This window comes from Palaemon carinicauda, chromosome 20, assembly GCF_036898095.1.
Source record: "Palaemon carinicauda isolate YSFRI2023 chromosome 20, ASM3689809v2, whole genome shotgun sequence".
NCBI lineage: Eukaryota > Metazoa > Arthropoda > Malacostraca > Decapoda > Palaemonidae > Palaemon > Palaemon carinicauda.
This window is the reverse complement of record NC_090744.1, coordinates 12547166-12561517: the sequence shown is the minus strand read 5'-3', so window position 1 is coordinate 12561517 and position 14352 is coordinate 12547166. Positions and strand designations below refer to the sequence as shown.

The window sequence follows — 14352 nt, the reverse complement described above, 5'->3', positions numbered from 1 at the left end:
TGAGTGCTGTCTCATATTTGGTTTTACATAGTGCTTTACTCACATCCTTGCACTTCGACACAATTTTTCTTGTACTTCTATTCACAATCCAGGATGCTATTGCAAGAGTTGTCTTTCTTCTTTCTCTGCAAATTCAATTCTTAACATTTTCTTAATGTCTATCCTTTCTTTCATTATTTCTCTCTTCTTTTTCTGCACCTTCAATTCTAAACATTTTCTTAGTAATGTTTGTTCTCCTTTCTTTCATTATTTCTGTCTTCTTTTTGTGCACCCTCAATTCATCACATTTTCTTAATGTATGCAATCCTTGCTTTCATTTTTTCCATCTCTTTCTGCACCTTGAATTCTAAAAATTTTCTTAATAATGTGTGCTATCCTTTCTTCCATTATTTCTGTCTTTTTATGCACCTTCAATTCTAAACATTTTCTTAATGTATGCTATCCTATCTTTCATTATTTCCTTTGAGGTTTTCAGGGAACCCCTTCTGTTTTTTATCCCTTTCACTAACCTCCTCAGTGCTTGTTTTCCTTCCTAAATATTTCATCCTTATTTTCTCTCTTCCTTAGTTCATTTCTCAAAGTCTTCAATTCATCTTCCATGCCACACTGCCAAACCGTAAAGTCTAAGCTCACTCACACACTATCCTTTATGGACCCAGTTGAGTCAGAGCCCAATGAGTAATGCCCACGTTAGGCCTGATATATTGTTATATTTATAATTATTATTTCTTGCCAAGCTACAACATGGAAAATAGCAGGATTGGAATTTATAGGGATCAGAAGTAATCATACATTTATTTATTTTTTTCTATTTACATGGTTACCCACTTCTATAGTTCCATTCATACACTGTTTTACCATCAATGATAATTTTGAAATTGACTCTCTTGCAGTACTATTTTCTTAAAATATATTAACCTCCACTTTTCATAGTAAAAGTACTGTGTTGTTAAAAAAACTTATCTACATTTTTAACTTAATAAATCTACTTAATGTATACAATATTTAATCTAATGAACTTAAAATAATTTATTCCTCAACTTTTAAATAAATTTGACATGCTTTTCGCTTTCAGATTTAGCTATACCTGTACATTTGTCTCCATTCTTACTCACTTAGTCTGTACACATTGGTAAATCTCTTACGGTAATATAGCATTTGAAACTTTCCAAATATATATTGCACTTACCACGTCAGCATGAAGACATATTTGCTCTAGAGGCCACTTTAAGGCCACTTTACTCGAGACCGCATCATCCTTCTCAACAGTCACTTCTATAAATATTATGGGTCATACTAACCTTTTCTAACCATGCAACAACTTCTATTCTCCACTCCTCATTCAACTAATAGAATACTTGTATGTATTGACCCAGAATAAATTGTGAAACAGCATAGACACAGGTCATAGTCTCCATTATTTATTTAGTTCCATTTGTTCGTAAATCTTTATACTAAGCTGCATTCCTTTGCAATTTCTATTGCTTATTTTAGTTTCTTAAATATTTTTAAACAATTTCCTTTTTTTGTAATGGCCATATGTTTCTTTTCTTTACTCTTGATTGCCTAACTCGTCTAATGTGCCTACAGCTAGTCTTCTCTTCTGGTTAGCAAATGCATTTTTTTCTATTCAATGTAGCTTTTATATGTTGGTTTTCATGTTCATCCCACTTCATATTTTCTAAATCTCTTCTTACCCTCATATACCAACAAACAGTTCCTACTGTACCCAGAAATTCATGGGTACAGTACCACCCCTGCTCTCCATTTTCTTTTTTCTCTCTCAATTCCTCTAGCAACTTCCTTTCTTTTTCCCTTTCCCTAAAAGTGAGGTCAGGTGCTATGAAAACTTGTCTCAACTCCTCTTTTGTTGATTTCCTGAGGTGTTTCCCCCTTGCAATTATTCCCCATTTTTCCTTGGTGCTTTTAAGCTTAACTAGCAGGGGCCTTGGTTTTTGTCTTTGTCCCTGTTCCTCTCTTTCTTCCCTTGGTTTGCCTAACCTACCCACTTCTTCAATTTCCACATCGTTCATTCCTAACTCGACATTAATCAAACTCCCACCTATATCAAAATCATCTTTCAGCTTTTCATTACTATCAACTTTTGTACTTTCTTTTATGTTGAAAATTACTATATTGTTTTTCTCTTTCTCCTTTTCCCTTATTTCTATCATCTCTGCCCTAACTTCCTCCCTAACTACTTCTCTTGTCAGCTGACCCGTTCCTATCCTATTATTATCCACTAAAGCCCTGATCTCCTTTTTCAACTCTTCTACCGTATCCTGCAGCCCTATGAAATTATCCCTGAGTTCATCATACTGTTTCCTAAGTTTTATTGTTTTCTGCCTTCAAGTTTTTGAAATCCCCCCGGCATCTACTACAAAACCATCGGGCATGTTTAGATTCGCTAATTCTCTTAAATTCACTTCTGTCTAGTTGTCCACAGCCTATGTGGAACCATACATCACACAAATCACATTCTATAGCTTCTAGGTTTGATCTTACCCCTTTTTTGCACCATCCGCAGTCGTTTGGACCAGCCATGCTTTCTTCATGGTCAGAGTCGCTTGAATATTCTTCCTCTCCTTTTCCCCCTTTCACATCCTTCTTTCTCACACTCACACCCATTGCACCTTTCACTGCTTCTCTCTTAGACACCATGTTTAACCCTTTTACCCCCAAAGGACGTACTTTTACGTTTCACAAAAGCCATCCCTTTACCCCCATGGACGTACCGGTACGTCCTTGCAAAAAAATGCTATAAAATTTGTTTTTTTTTCATATTTTTGATAATTTTGTGAGAAAATTCAGGCATTTTCCAAGAGAATGAGACCAACCTGACCTCTCTCTGACAAAAATTAAGCCTGTTAGAGCAATTTAAAAAAAGTATACTGCAAAATGTGATGGGATAAAAATAACCCCTTGGGGGTTAAGGGTTGGAAATTTCCAAATAGCCCGGGGGTAAAAGGGTTAATATCTTTTGAGCTTAGTTATGTTATGTTATTCTAGCGGCTTTATAATTATCAGAAGACACAATCACGTTTCTTCTAAACCACAGTTTACCCTCGTTGCTCTTAACAATCTGTTGAATCGTCACTGTCAAAAGACTCATGAAATAAGAAAGTCTTCAGTTTCCTCTTGAAAGCCTTAATGTCTTCAATCATTCGAATGTTTCGTGGAGCTTATTATATAGTCTCGAGGCCGCATATTTAAAGGCTCTGGAGCCTAAAGTAGACATAAATCTAGGTTCCCACAGTTTAAAGCCATCTATAATTATTCTCGTGTCGACACGATTTGTTGGCTGCGCAATGTGTAACAATTCTCTTAAGTATTTTGGACACTCGGTTCTGATTACTGCCATCCATTTTAATTTGTTGGTTAATCTAGAATTAATGTTCAATTTTCCTTTCCTGTATCTCATTTGGTTTTATTTTATATTGGTCCAACAGCGTTTCTTCTTTCTCATCCTCTATTTTAGTGGGTAAAGTAAAGGTACCTTTTATTCCCACAGCACAGTACAGTAATCTCTCAGCTATCTCAGTCTTATGTTCCAAGTCCCTCTGGGAAAGCTGTATAGTACATACAGATATCCAAGATGGATTTTTCCCAATTTTTTCAATATAATTTTCCATATTTATTTATTAGCCTTATAAATTTAAGCTTTTATAAACCCAATAAAGTCCATTTACAATAAAATAGTTGGTATATAAAGAGGAGTCCGTGATATAGATTTACAGGTATTCATAAATCCAAGATGTATTAAGAAATCAATAGGTGAACCACAATATGGTGGGTGATTACTTTAGAAATCTATCTGGTTTCTCTAAACTTGTATTTAAGGGTGATTACTTGAGCAGTATAAACAGTGATATTTTGGCCTATAATCTTCCTCGCCTTGGTTTGACTGCTCCTCAGACAGCATGCAAGACATGAAGCTCAAGAGTCATGTGCGTTTAGTATGTCTTAAGGAATTGCCGTACCATCAATATTTGAAATTTTCATCATCTAAAGAGAAATGGCATCAATAATCATATATATGATCCTTTGAATAGAAATGTTAAACTCCATGACACATCTTTTTTTATTCTGCTTTCTATCCCAATGGTTTCATTGGTTATATTCTTTTGGAAACTGCTGCCTTCTTCAGGTATCAATCTTCTGGTAAATTGTATCCGGGCAATTTCAACTTCTCTTGGTCCTGCCATTTTACCCCTGGCTGAGCCTGAGTTAATAATTGTTTAGTTTTTTATTATTGTTATTTCTAGCTAAGATAGAACCCTAGTTTGGAAAGCTGGAGGCTATAAGCCCAAAAGGGCAAATAGTCCAGGGATGAAAGGAAATAGGAAACATTGAATAGTCTGCCTGAGTGTATCCTCAAGCAAGAGAACTCCAACCTAAGATAGTGGAGGATGACCATGGTACAGAGGTTATGGCACTACCTGAGACTAGAGAACAAAGGTTTGATTTTGGAGTGCCCTCCTTCTCTAGGGTCGTCAATGATTGTCAAAGTTAAGGTTCTCCTTTAAAATGTTTTCTGGTCCAACGGGTTTACAAAAGTTTGGCAGATATTGGTTGATATTGGTTTGTAAAAAGAAATGGGCAGAGATTGGTTTGTACTCTATGAAACATGCATTTAAATAGTATACTTTGCTGTTCCATGTCTTCATTGTAATGTACAGACAACATGAAAAAGTTGTGTACTTAGATCAGTTATCATAACAAGATCATGTTTTAATATTCTTGTGTTTTTCAAGAGAAATATTGACAATTTTTCTGATTTACAGATCATGAAGATTGGCACTGCTGGAAAAGGTTCGAACTGAGAGATGAAAAAAAATACCTTGGGATCTGAAAGGGCTGGTAGTCTCAATAACTGCATAGTGAGTATAATATTTAGATTTTTATAGCTAAGAATTCTCTCCTCTCTTTCTCTCTCTCTCTCTCTCTCTCTCTCTCTCTCTCTCTCTCTCTCTCTCTCTCTCTCTCTCTCTCTAAAATTTTGCAAGATATGTGGTAACATTATTAGTTTGTTTAATTAATGAGGACCTTTGCTTCAATAGGCATTGTCGAGATGATGATGATGAATTAATTTGTTGTTTTAGGTACTTCTGAGAAGTATTGAAAATAAATCTCCTAAAGACCTTGCAATGTAGGTAGTAGGTTGGCCAGTGCACCAGCTACCCGTTGAGATACTACCGCTAGAGTGTTATGTGGTTCTTTAACTAGCCAGACAATGCTATATTAGATCCTTCTCTCTGGTTACGGTTCACTTTCCCTTTGCCTAGACATACACTGAATAGTCTGGCCCATTCTTTACAGGTTCCCCTCTGTCCTCATACACCTGACAACAATGAGATTACCAAACAATTCTTCTTCACTGAAGGGGTTAACTACATATACCAAGGCACTTCCCCCAATTTTGGGGGGTAGCCGACATCAAACAAATGAAACAGAAAAGGGGACCTCTCCTCTCAACGTTCCTTCCAGCCTGACAAGGGACTCAACCGAGTTCGGCTGGTACTGCTAGGGGTGCCACAGCCCACCCTCCCCCGTTTCCCTCCTGCTGCTACCTCCGCGGTCATCCAAGGCACCAGAGGAAGCAGCAGGGCCTACTGGAACTGCGTCACAATCGCTCGCCATTCATTCCTATTTCTAGCATGCTCTTTTGCCCCTCTCACATCCATCCTCATATCACCCAGAGTTTCCTTCACTCCATCCATCCACCCAAACCTTGGCCTTCCTCTTGTACTTCTCCCATCAACTCTTGCATTTATCACCTTCTTTAGCAGACAGCCATTTTCCATTCTCTCAACATGGGCAAACCACCTCAACACATTCATATCCACTCTAGCTGCTAACTCATTTCTTACACCCGTTCTCACCCTCGCTACTTCGTTCCTAACCCTATCTACTCGAGATACACCAGCCATACTCCTTAGACCAGCGGTTCTTAACCCTTTATGGCTGCGACCCAAAATCCTATCCAGATCAACCATGGCGACCCTTACCTTCATAAATACTTTTATTTAAATTATAAAATATTTGTGCTTGTAAAAACGTGTGACAGAAACAAAAATCACATGCAGAAATTTGTATTAATGCAAGTAGTGCATCTATATAATAATGATCCATGAGAAATAAAACAAAGCACTGAGATAAAATGTTTCTTAATATAAAAAAAATGTATAATTAGGCTATAATTTACCATTGTTGAAAAGGGAAATTATTCATACAAGACTATTTGACATGAAATATAGTATTAACCCCTTCCATCCGTGCCTCTGCCCTCCACTTCTCTTCCTTCCTTTGTTTCTCCGATTCCTCCGTTCCTAATAGTCCCTTTCCCTACCTTCGTCCCTCATTTCAATCTGTCCATTCCTTACCCTCCTGTCTCCTTTCCTTCACCCCTTCTTTCGCTCCCTCCATTCCTTCTTCTCCTCGTCCCTTCGTTCGTAGTGAAGTGGTTTAAAGTCAATGAGATCCTTGAAACTGTGTTGTTTTGATCACCTCTTCAAATCTGGGTGATTTTGATGATAGGCTGCATCTTAGGTCATCCTCTGGTTGCAAACGGTTTCTGTATTTTGTCTTTATGACTGTGAGGGCTGAAAATCCTGCCTCACACAGGAAAGTTGTAGCAAAGGGAATTAGCGTCTTCAGGGCTTCACCTCCAAGATTGGCCTTTTCTTTGTGAACTTTGATCCAAAATGAGCTCTGTGATTCCTTTTGCCTTTTGAAATCGTAATGAAGTGTTGCGTCATTCTGGATCTCGATAAGCTCCTCCTGTAGTTTGCTGATGTTTGCGATTTCATCAGGCAAGTCTTCAGCTTCAATGTTGAAGGTGTTTCTTACCAAACTGTAGTCGAGCATATTTTCTGGAATGTAATGATCAAACTCTCTAATTAGCTTGGATATATGTCCCTCAATAATGCCTTGGACTTAGATAGAGAAAATCTTTCATCCTCCAGAAGTAGGTTAAAAGATGGAAATGATGCAGTCTTTCCAGATTTTATTTTATTCATCCACAACTTCAGTTTTCCTTTGAATGCTAATAGCTTCTCAGATTCCTTTGAATGCTAATAGCTTCTCAGAAAGCCCAACCAATGTCTGATCACGATTTTGCATTGAAGGCACTAAATCTAGCGCCAAAAGCGCTCAGTTGCCAACTCTGGACACTGACACATCAGCTCCTGACTTCCTCCACCTCCCCCTCCTCCTTCCCTCACACCAACGGTTAGATTTAAAAGGCAAGAGGAGATGTTGCTAGTTTTTTCACCTCAATCAAATCGTCTGTCTCAATGTTTTGCTTAACATTAGATAATAATGACTTAAGACTTCTACATTCAGGATTAATACTTTGATAATATTTTGAATAGGAATATTGGGAAAATAGGAAATCCACAAATCCTTGGTGACCCATTTAAATGGCTTGGCGACCCAAATTTGGGTCGCGACACTGGGGTTAAAAACCACTGCCTTAGACATTTCATCTCAAACACATTCAATTTCTGTCTCTCCGTCACTTTCATTCCCCACAACTCCGATCCATACATCACAATTGGGAAAATCACTTTCTCATACAGAACTCTTTACATTCATGCCCAACCCTCTATTTTTTACTACTCCCTTAACTGCCCCCAACACTTTGCATCCTTCATTCACTCCCTGACATACATCTGCTTCCACTCCCATTTGCTGCAACAACAGACCCCAAGTATTTAAACTGATCCACCTCCTCAAGTAACTCTCCATTCAACATTACATTCAACCTCGCACCCCCTTCCCTTCTCGTACATCTCATAACCTTACTCTTACCCACATTAACTCTCAACTTCCTTCTCTCAAACACCCTTCCAAATTCTGTCACTAATCGGCCAAGCTTCTCTTCCGCATCTGCAACCAGTTCAATATCATCCGCAAACAACAACTGATTTACCTCCCATTCATGGTCATTCTCGTCTACCAGTTTCAATACTCGTCCAAGCACTCGAGCATTCACCTCTCTCACCACTCCAACATACAGGTTAAACAACCACGGCGATATCACACATCCCTGTCTCAGCCCCACTCTCACCGGAAACCAATCGCACACTTCATTTCCCATGCTAACACATGCTTTACTACCTTTGTAGAAACTTTTCACTGCTTTCAACAACCTTCCGCCAACTCCATATAACATCACATTCCACACTGCTTCCCTATCAACGCTATCATGCGCTTTCTCCAGATCCATAAACGCAACATACACCTCGTTACCTTTTGCTAAATATTTCTCGCACATCTGGCTAACTGTAAAAATCTGATTCATACAATCCCTACCTCTTCTAAAACCACCCTGTACTTCTAAGAATGCATTCTCTGTTTTATCCTTAATCGTATCAATCAGTACTCTACCATACACTTTTCACACCACACTCAACAAACTAATACCCCTTGAATTACAACACTCATGCACATCTCCCTTACCCTTATATAGTGGTACAATATACCCACAAACCCAATCTACTGGTACCATTGACAACACAAAACACAGATTAAACAATCTCACCAACCATTCAAGTACAGTTACACCCTTTCCTTCAACATCTCAGCTCACACCATCCATACCAGATGCTTTCCTACTCTCGTTTCATCTAGTGCTCTCCTCACTTAATGATCTTGTAATCTCTTTCTCATTCGCATCTCCCATCACCGGTACATCAACACCTACAACAGCAATTATATCTGCCTCCCTATTTAACTACTGCACTGTAATTGTTTAGTGGCTACTTTCCTCTTGGTAAGGGTAGAAGAGAGACTTTTGCTATGGTAAGCAGCTCTTCTAGGAGAAGGACACTCCAAAATCAAACCTTTGTTCTCTAGTCTTAGATAGTGCCATAGCCTCTGTACCATGGTCTTCCACTGTCTCTTGGGTTAGAGTTCTCTTGCTTGAGGATACACTCGGGCACACTATTCTTATTTCTCTTCATGTTGTTTTTGTGCACCTTCAATTCATCACATTTTCTTAATGTATGCAATCCTTGCTTTCATTTTTTCCATCTCTTTCTGCACCTTGAATTCTAAACATTTTCTTAATAATGTGTGCTATCCTTTCTTCCATTATTTCTGTCTTTTTATGCACCTTCAATTCTAAACATTTTCTTAATGTATGCTATCCTATCTTTCATTATTTCCTTAGAGGTTTTCAGGGAACCCCTTCTGTTTTTTATCCCTTTCACTAACCTCCTCAGTGCTTATTTTCCTTCCCAAATTTTTCATCCTTATTTTCTCTCCTCCATAGTTCATATCTCAGTCTTCAATTCATCTTCCATGCCACACTGCCAAACCGTAAAGTCTAAGCTCGCTCACGCACTATCCTTTATGGACCCAGTTGAATCAGAGCCCAATGAGTAATGCCCACGATAGGCCTGATATATTATTATATTTATAATTATTATTTCTTGCCAAGCTACAACATGGAAAATAGCAGGATTGGAATTTATAGGGATCAGAAGTAATCATACATTTATTTATTTTTTTCTATTTACATGGTTACCCACTTATATAGTTCCATTCATACACTTTTACCATCAATAATAATTTTGAAATTGACATTCTTACAGTACTATTTTCTTAAAACATATTAACCTTCACTTTTCATAGTAAAAGTACTGTCTTGTTAAAAAAAGTTATCTACATTTTTAAGTTAATAAATCTATTTAATGTATACAATATTTAATCTAATGAACTTAAAATAAATAATTTATTCCTCAACTTTTAAATAAATTTGACATGCTTTTCGCTTTTAGATTTAGCTATACTGTACATTTGTCTCCACTCTCACTCACTTAGCCTACACACATTGGTAAATCTCTTACGGTAATATAGCATTGGAAACTTTCCAAATATATATTGCACTTACCACGTCAGCATGAAGACATATTTGCTCTAGAGGCCACTTTAAGGCCACTTTACTCGAGACCGCATCATCCTTCTCAACAGTCACTTCTATAAATATTATCGGTCATACTAACCTTTTCAAACCATGCAACAACTTCTATTCTCCACTCCTCATTCAACTAATAGAATACTTGTATGTATTGACCCAGAATAAATTGTGAAACAGCATAGATACAGGACATACATACATACATATACCAAGGCACTTCCCCCAATTTTGGGGGGTAGCCGACATCAACAAAGAAACAAAAACAAAAAGGGGACCTCTACTCTCTACGTTCCTCCCAGCCTAACAAGGGACTCAACCGAGTTCAGCTGGTACTGCTAGGGTGTGTCAGCCCACCCTCCCACATTATCCACCACAGATGAAGCTTCATAATGCTGAATCCCCTACTGCTGCTACCTCCGCGGTCATCTAAGGCATCGGAGGCAGCAGCAGGGCCTACCGGAACTGTGTCACAATCGCTTGCCATTCATTCCTATTTCTAGCACGCTCTCTTGCCTCGCTCACATCTATCCTCCTATCACCCAGAGCTTCCTTTACTCCATCCATCCACCCAAACCTTGGCCTTCCTCTCGTACTTCTCCCATCAACTCTTGCATTCATCACCTTCTTTAGCAGACAGCCATTTTCCATTCTCTCAACATGGGCAAACCACCTCAACACATTCATATCCACTCTAGCTGCTAACTCATTTCTTACACCCGTTCTCACCCTATCTACTCGAGATACACCAGCCATACTCCTTAGACACTTCATCTCAAACACATTCAATTTCTGTCTCTCCATCACTTTCATTCCCCACAACTCCGATCCATACATCACAGTTGGTACAATCACTTTCTCATATAGAACTCTCTTTACATTCATGCCCAGGACATAGTCTCCATTATTTATTCAGTTCCAGTAGTTCGTAAATCTCTACACCAAGCTGTATTCCTTGGCAATTTCTAAAGATTTTTTTAGTTTCTTAAATATTTTTAAATAATTTCCTGTTTTGTAATAGCCATGTGTTTCTTCTCTTTACTCTTGATTGCCTAACTCGTCTATCGTGCCTACAGCTAGTCTTCTCTTCTGGTTAGCAAATGCATTTTTTTCTATTCAATGTAGCTTTTATATTTTGTAGTTTTCATTTTCATCCCACTTCATATTTTCTAAATCTCTTCTTACCCTCATATACCAACAAACAGTTCCTACTGTACCCAGAAATTCATGGTGAAGTTAGACAAAATACCCTTTTATTTCACCATATTTCTTGAACTCTAAACCATCAATTAATCCATTGTCACCTTTATTTTACACAAGTACCCATTCACACACAGACACTTTCGTACACTTAGTTTTACCTTAAAGAATGATCTTGTAACTTGTCTTCATAGAAATTTTATACTGAGTATTACCCCTGTTTTGCAGATGTTAATAGTATTGTGTTTCTGGGCTCCGACCCGTGTCGCCCAGTGAAATGTTTATTGGACGAAAAATATTTACATACAAAGATTTACCAAAAAAAAAAAAAAAAACTCAGTCCAAGCCCATGTGGAGCAGAGCTCTTCGGGCCATAATACAACTAAAATAATATCATTACGGGATCCCCGGGAGTAGCTTTTATTCATTACCATTCGGTCGAGTTTTTTAGTTGTGCCCCGGAGCCAACGTTATTCATTATTACTTGGATTCCCTTTATATTTTAGTCTCCTTTTCTATTATATAGGATCCTAGTTCTCGATCACGAATAGGTTTGACTTAATTTTATTCATTAATTTAAGTTGATTTAATCATTTTATAATCAAGTAAAGCTGTTATTTGATTTTTTAAACACCGGGGTCCCCTGGGGGGTCCCCTAATTTGCCTTCATTCAATTATTAAGGCATTATACATGAATAATTTTTATCATTTATTTGATATATGACTTATAACCTCGGACCCCCCAGGGTCCCCTATTTGCCTTCCTTCATATGTTAGGCACTTATATGGATAGTTTTACTGTATCATGGGTTGAATATATATATATATATATATATATATATATATATATATATAATATATATATATATATATATATATATATATATATATATATATATATATATATATATATATATATACAGCTATATATATTCAACTTTTATATCAGGATAGTAACTTTTATAATATTTAAGCACTGGGACCTTCGGCCCCTAATTGCTTTCCTTTAAGATACTCATGTATCTTTTATCTTACAGACTGTCCGCTGTGCGATGACGGCATGTGTCGCTGTTCTCCACCAACCCTGCGGACATAATGTGTCGTTCGCACGCTCGCTGCTCTCTTCAAGTGGATGACCTAGCTGTTTGGCATCTGGACAACTGTCCTGTCTGCTACAAATTGGTTTCCACTCTAACATCTGAATCGGTGAGTGCAGTTACTTTATTACTTAATTATGGGGAGTCACATTTTAATGTCCTCTTTTATTATATTGTACTATAAGGCCACAGTCCTATGGACTTCCTGCATGCCTTATATGTGCCTACGAAGCCCTTGGGCTTCTTAGTTTTTCTTTGGTACTTTTATCGCTCACTAATAGTCTGTTCTCTTTCAGAGCACCCAGCTTGTAATGGAAACAGCCCGAGCTACCCTCAAGATCTGGGTTGGCGGGTTCGCCTGCAACGTGAAGGCCAGACAGCCATATGTCCTTTCTGAGGAATGGTGTTCCCTCCTCTACCCCAATGCTAAAACATCAGCTGCGGTCCCCAAAGCGCTAGCGGACCCGATCATCGAGACCATTGCTTCTCTTTTGCTGGCCCCGGACCAAGGGGAGACGGGCGCCACCCTAACTGAGGACGTCGCTACCCTCGACCTTGATGTGGAGCCCATGGCTCTGGATGATCCTGACGCAGGTAGGGACTTGGACTGAGTCTTTTTTTTTTTTTTTATTGTAAATCTTTGTATGTAAATATTTTTCGTCCAATAAACATTTCACTGGGCGACACGGGTCTCTCGCCCAGAAATAGATTTTTCCTTCGTCAAAATCCCTTTAAAAAACTACTTGATACCTACCTGTCATGAGGCCATCAATTGAAGCTGCGTTCCAACTTATACTACTACAGTATTCTCTTTTAATTGTCATCTCACATCACTACATTACATGTGAAACCTTTTTCATCTTTTGTATACAGTATGCATTCTTTTCGAGTATAGGACTCACCCCTTGAAACTCATTTTTATAGCCAGGTCTACCAAAACTCATTTCTAATCAATTCCTGACATTCCCTTTTTCACATCTTATTTACACACGTTCTCTGCATGGCCTTCCATTCCACAACCTGTACATTAGCTTCTTAGAGCCTAACGTATTATTAGAAAATTACCCTGCTGGCTGTGATTACAGCACTCCACATACTCGTGTGACCTAATCCAGTATTCATGAAACATTTACCGTAATCTGACCTCTGTAACAATCTTTCACACGCTGATCTACTTTCCCGGAGCCAAAACAGATACCCATTGACCACCTAGTTATTCTTCTTACCTATTCTGTTGTACTTGAAATACCCTTCAATCTGCCTTTTCTTATTATATCCCTCTTAGACTTTGCAATCATATCTCTTCATGTGCAATATATTTTTCATTATCTTACGCTTTCATCCTCATACTGCTCTTCAGATGTCTTATCCACAACATTAGGCTGCTGGTGTTCAAGTCTGTTTCCATATGACTTAAGGACATTTTGTTTTGAGATCTTTATTCAAAAGGAACAATTTCTGTCTGGATAGATGAATAGGTGTTAGAAGAGGTAGAGTATTTCTGTTACACTGAATTGTGAAGCAGGAGTCAAGTCGAGGGGCATTAACATGGAGAAATAGTCTCCCCCAAAATCCTCTTATATAATGTTGTATTAATAAATAAGGAAAAGCCTTATGCAATATGGCCTAGGGACATTGGCTGCACAGTCAAGAAAAATGGAACGCGACTTTGGAAACGGTGGTGGTACAGTTTGGTTTGGGTTGCTAAGGTGGCAATGTAACTGTTAGGTTCTTACAGAGAGGAGAGATGTATGTAATAGAGTTTATTCAACAAGACAGCGAGCTAATATACAGATAGTTGAGAGCAAGAATGACAAAATGAAAACAGTACAAGATGTTTGATAGCAAACTTAAACAGGTTTATATTATCAGAGCAGGGGAGAGCGAGAGAAAAAAAACTAACGTTAGTGTACGATCGTGTATGAAACACGTGCTATATACACCATGTTCTTGTTTGCCCTTTTTTTTTATAAGAATTGGATATGCAGACTTTGATGATCTATTGTATGATGTACTTTTATCACAGTGTGTGCGTAAGTTCAAAGTTGGTGTACAATTATACATACAGTACTTATATCTTTTACTAGATGTTGGCTTAGGCTGTCACATTATTTCGTCACCACAGATCAGACA

General features: G+C 38.0%; 1 long non-coding RNA gene across 1 annotated transcript in view; it reads left to right on the top strand.

Annotated features, from left to right (window-relative positions):
* Positions 1–12809, top strand: part of LOC137659444 (uncharacterized) — a 35361-nt gene extending 22552 nt beyond the window's left edge. Inside the window, exons 3-5 of the long non-coding RNA XR_011047531.1 lie at positions 4785–4880; positions 12160–12328; positions 12516–12809. This is a non-coding gene — a long non-coding RNA (uncharacterized lncRNA). The remainder of the gene's footprint in view (positions 1–4784; positions 4881–12159; positions 12329–12515) is intronic.
* Positions 12810–14352: the final 1543 nt, after the last annotated feature.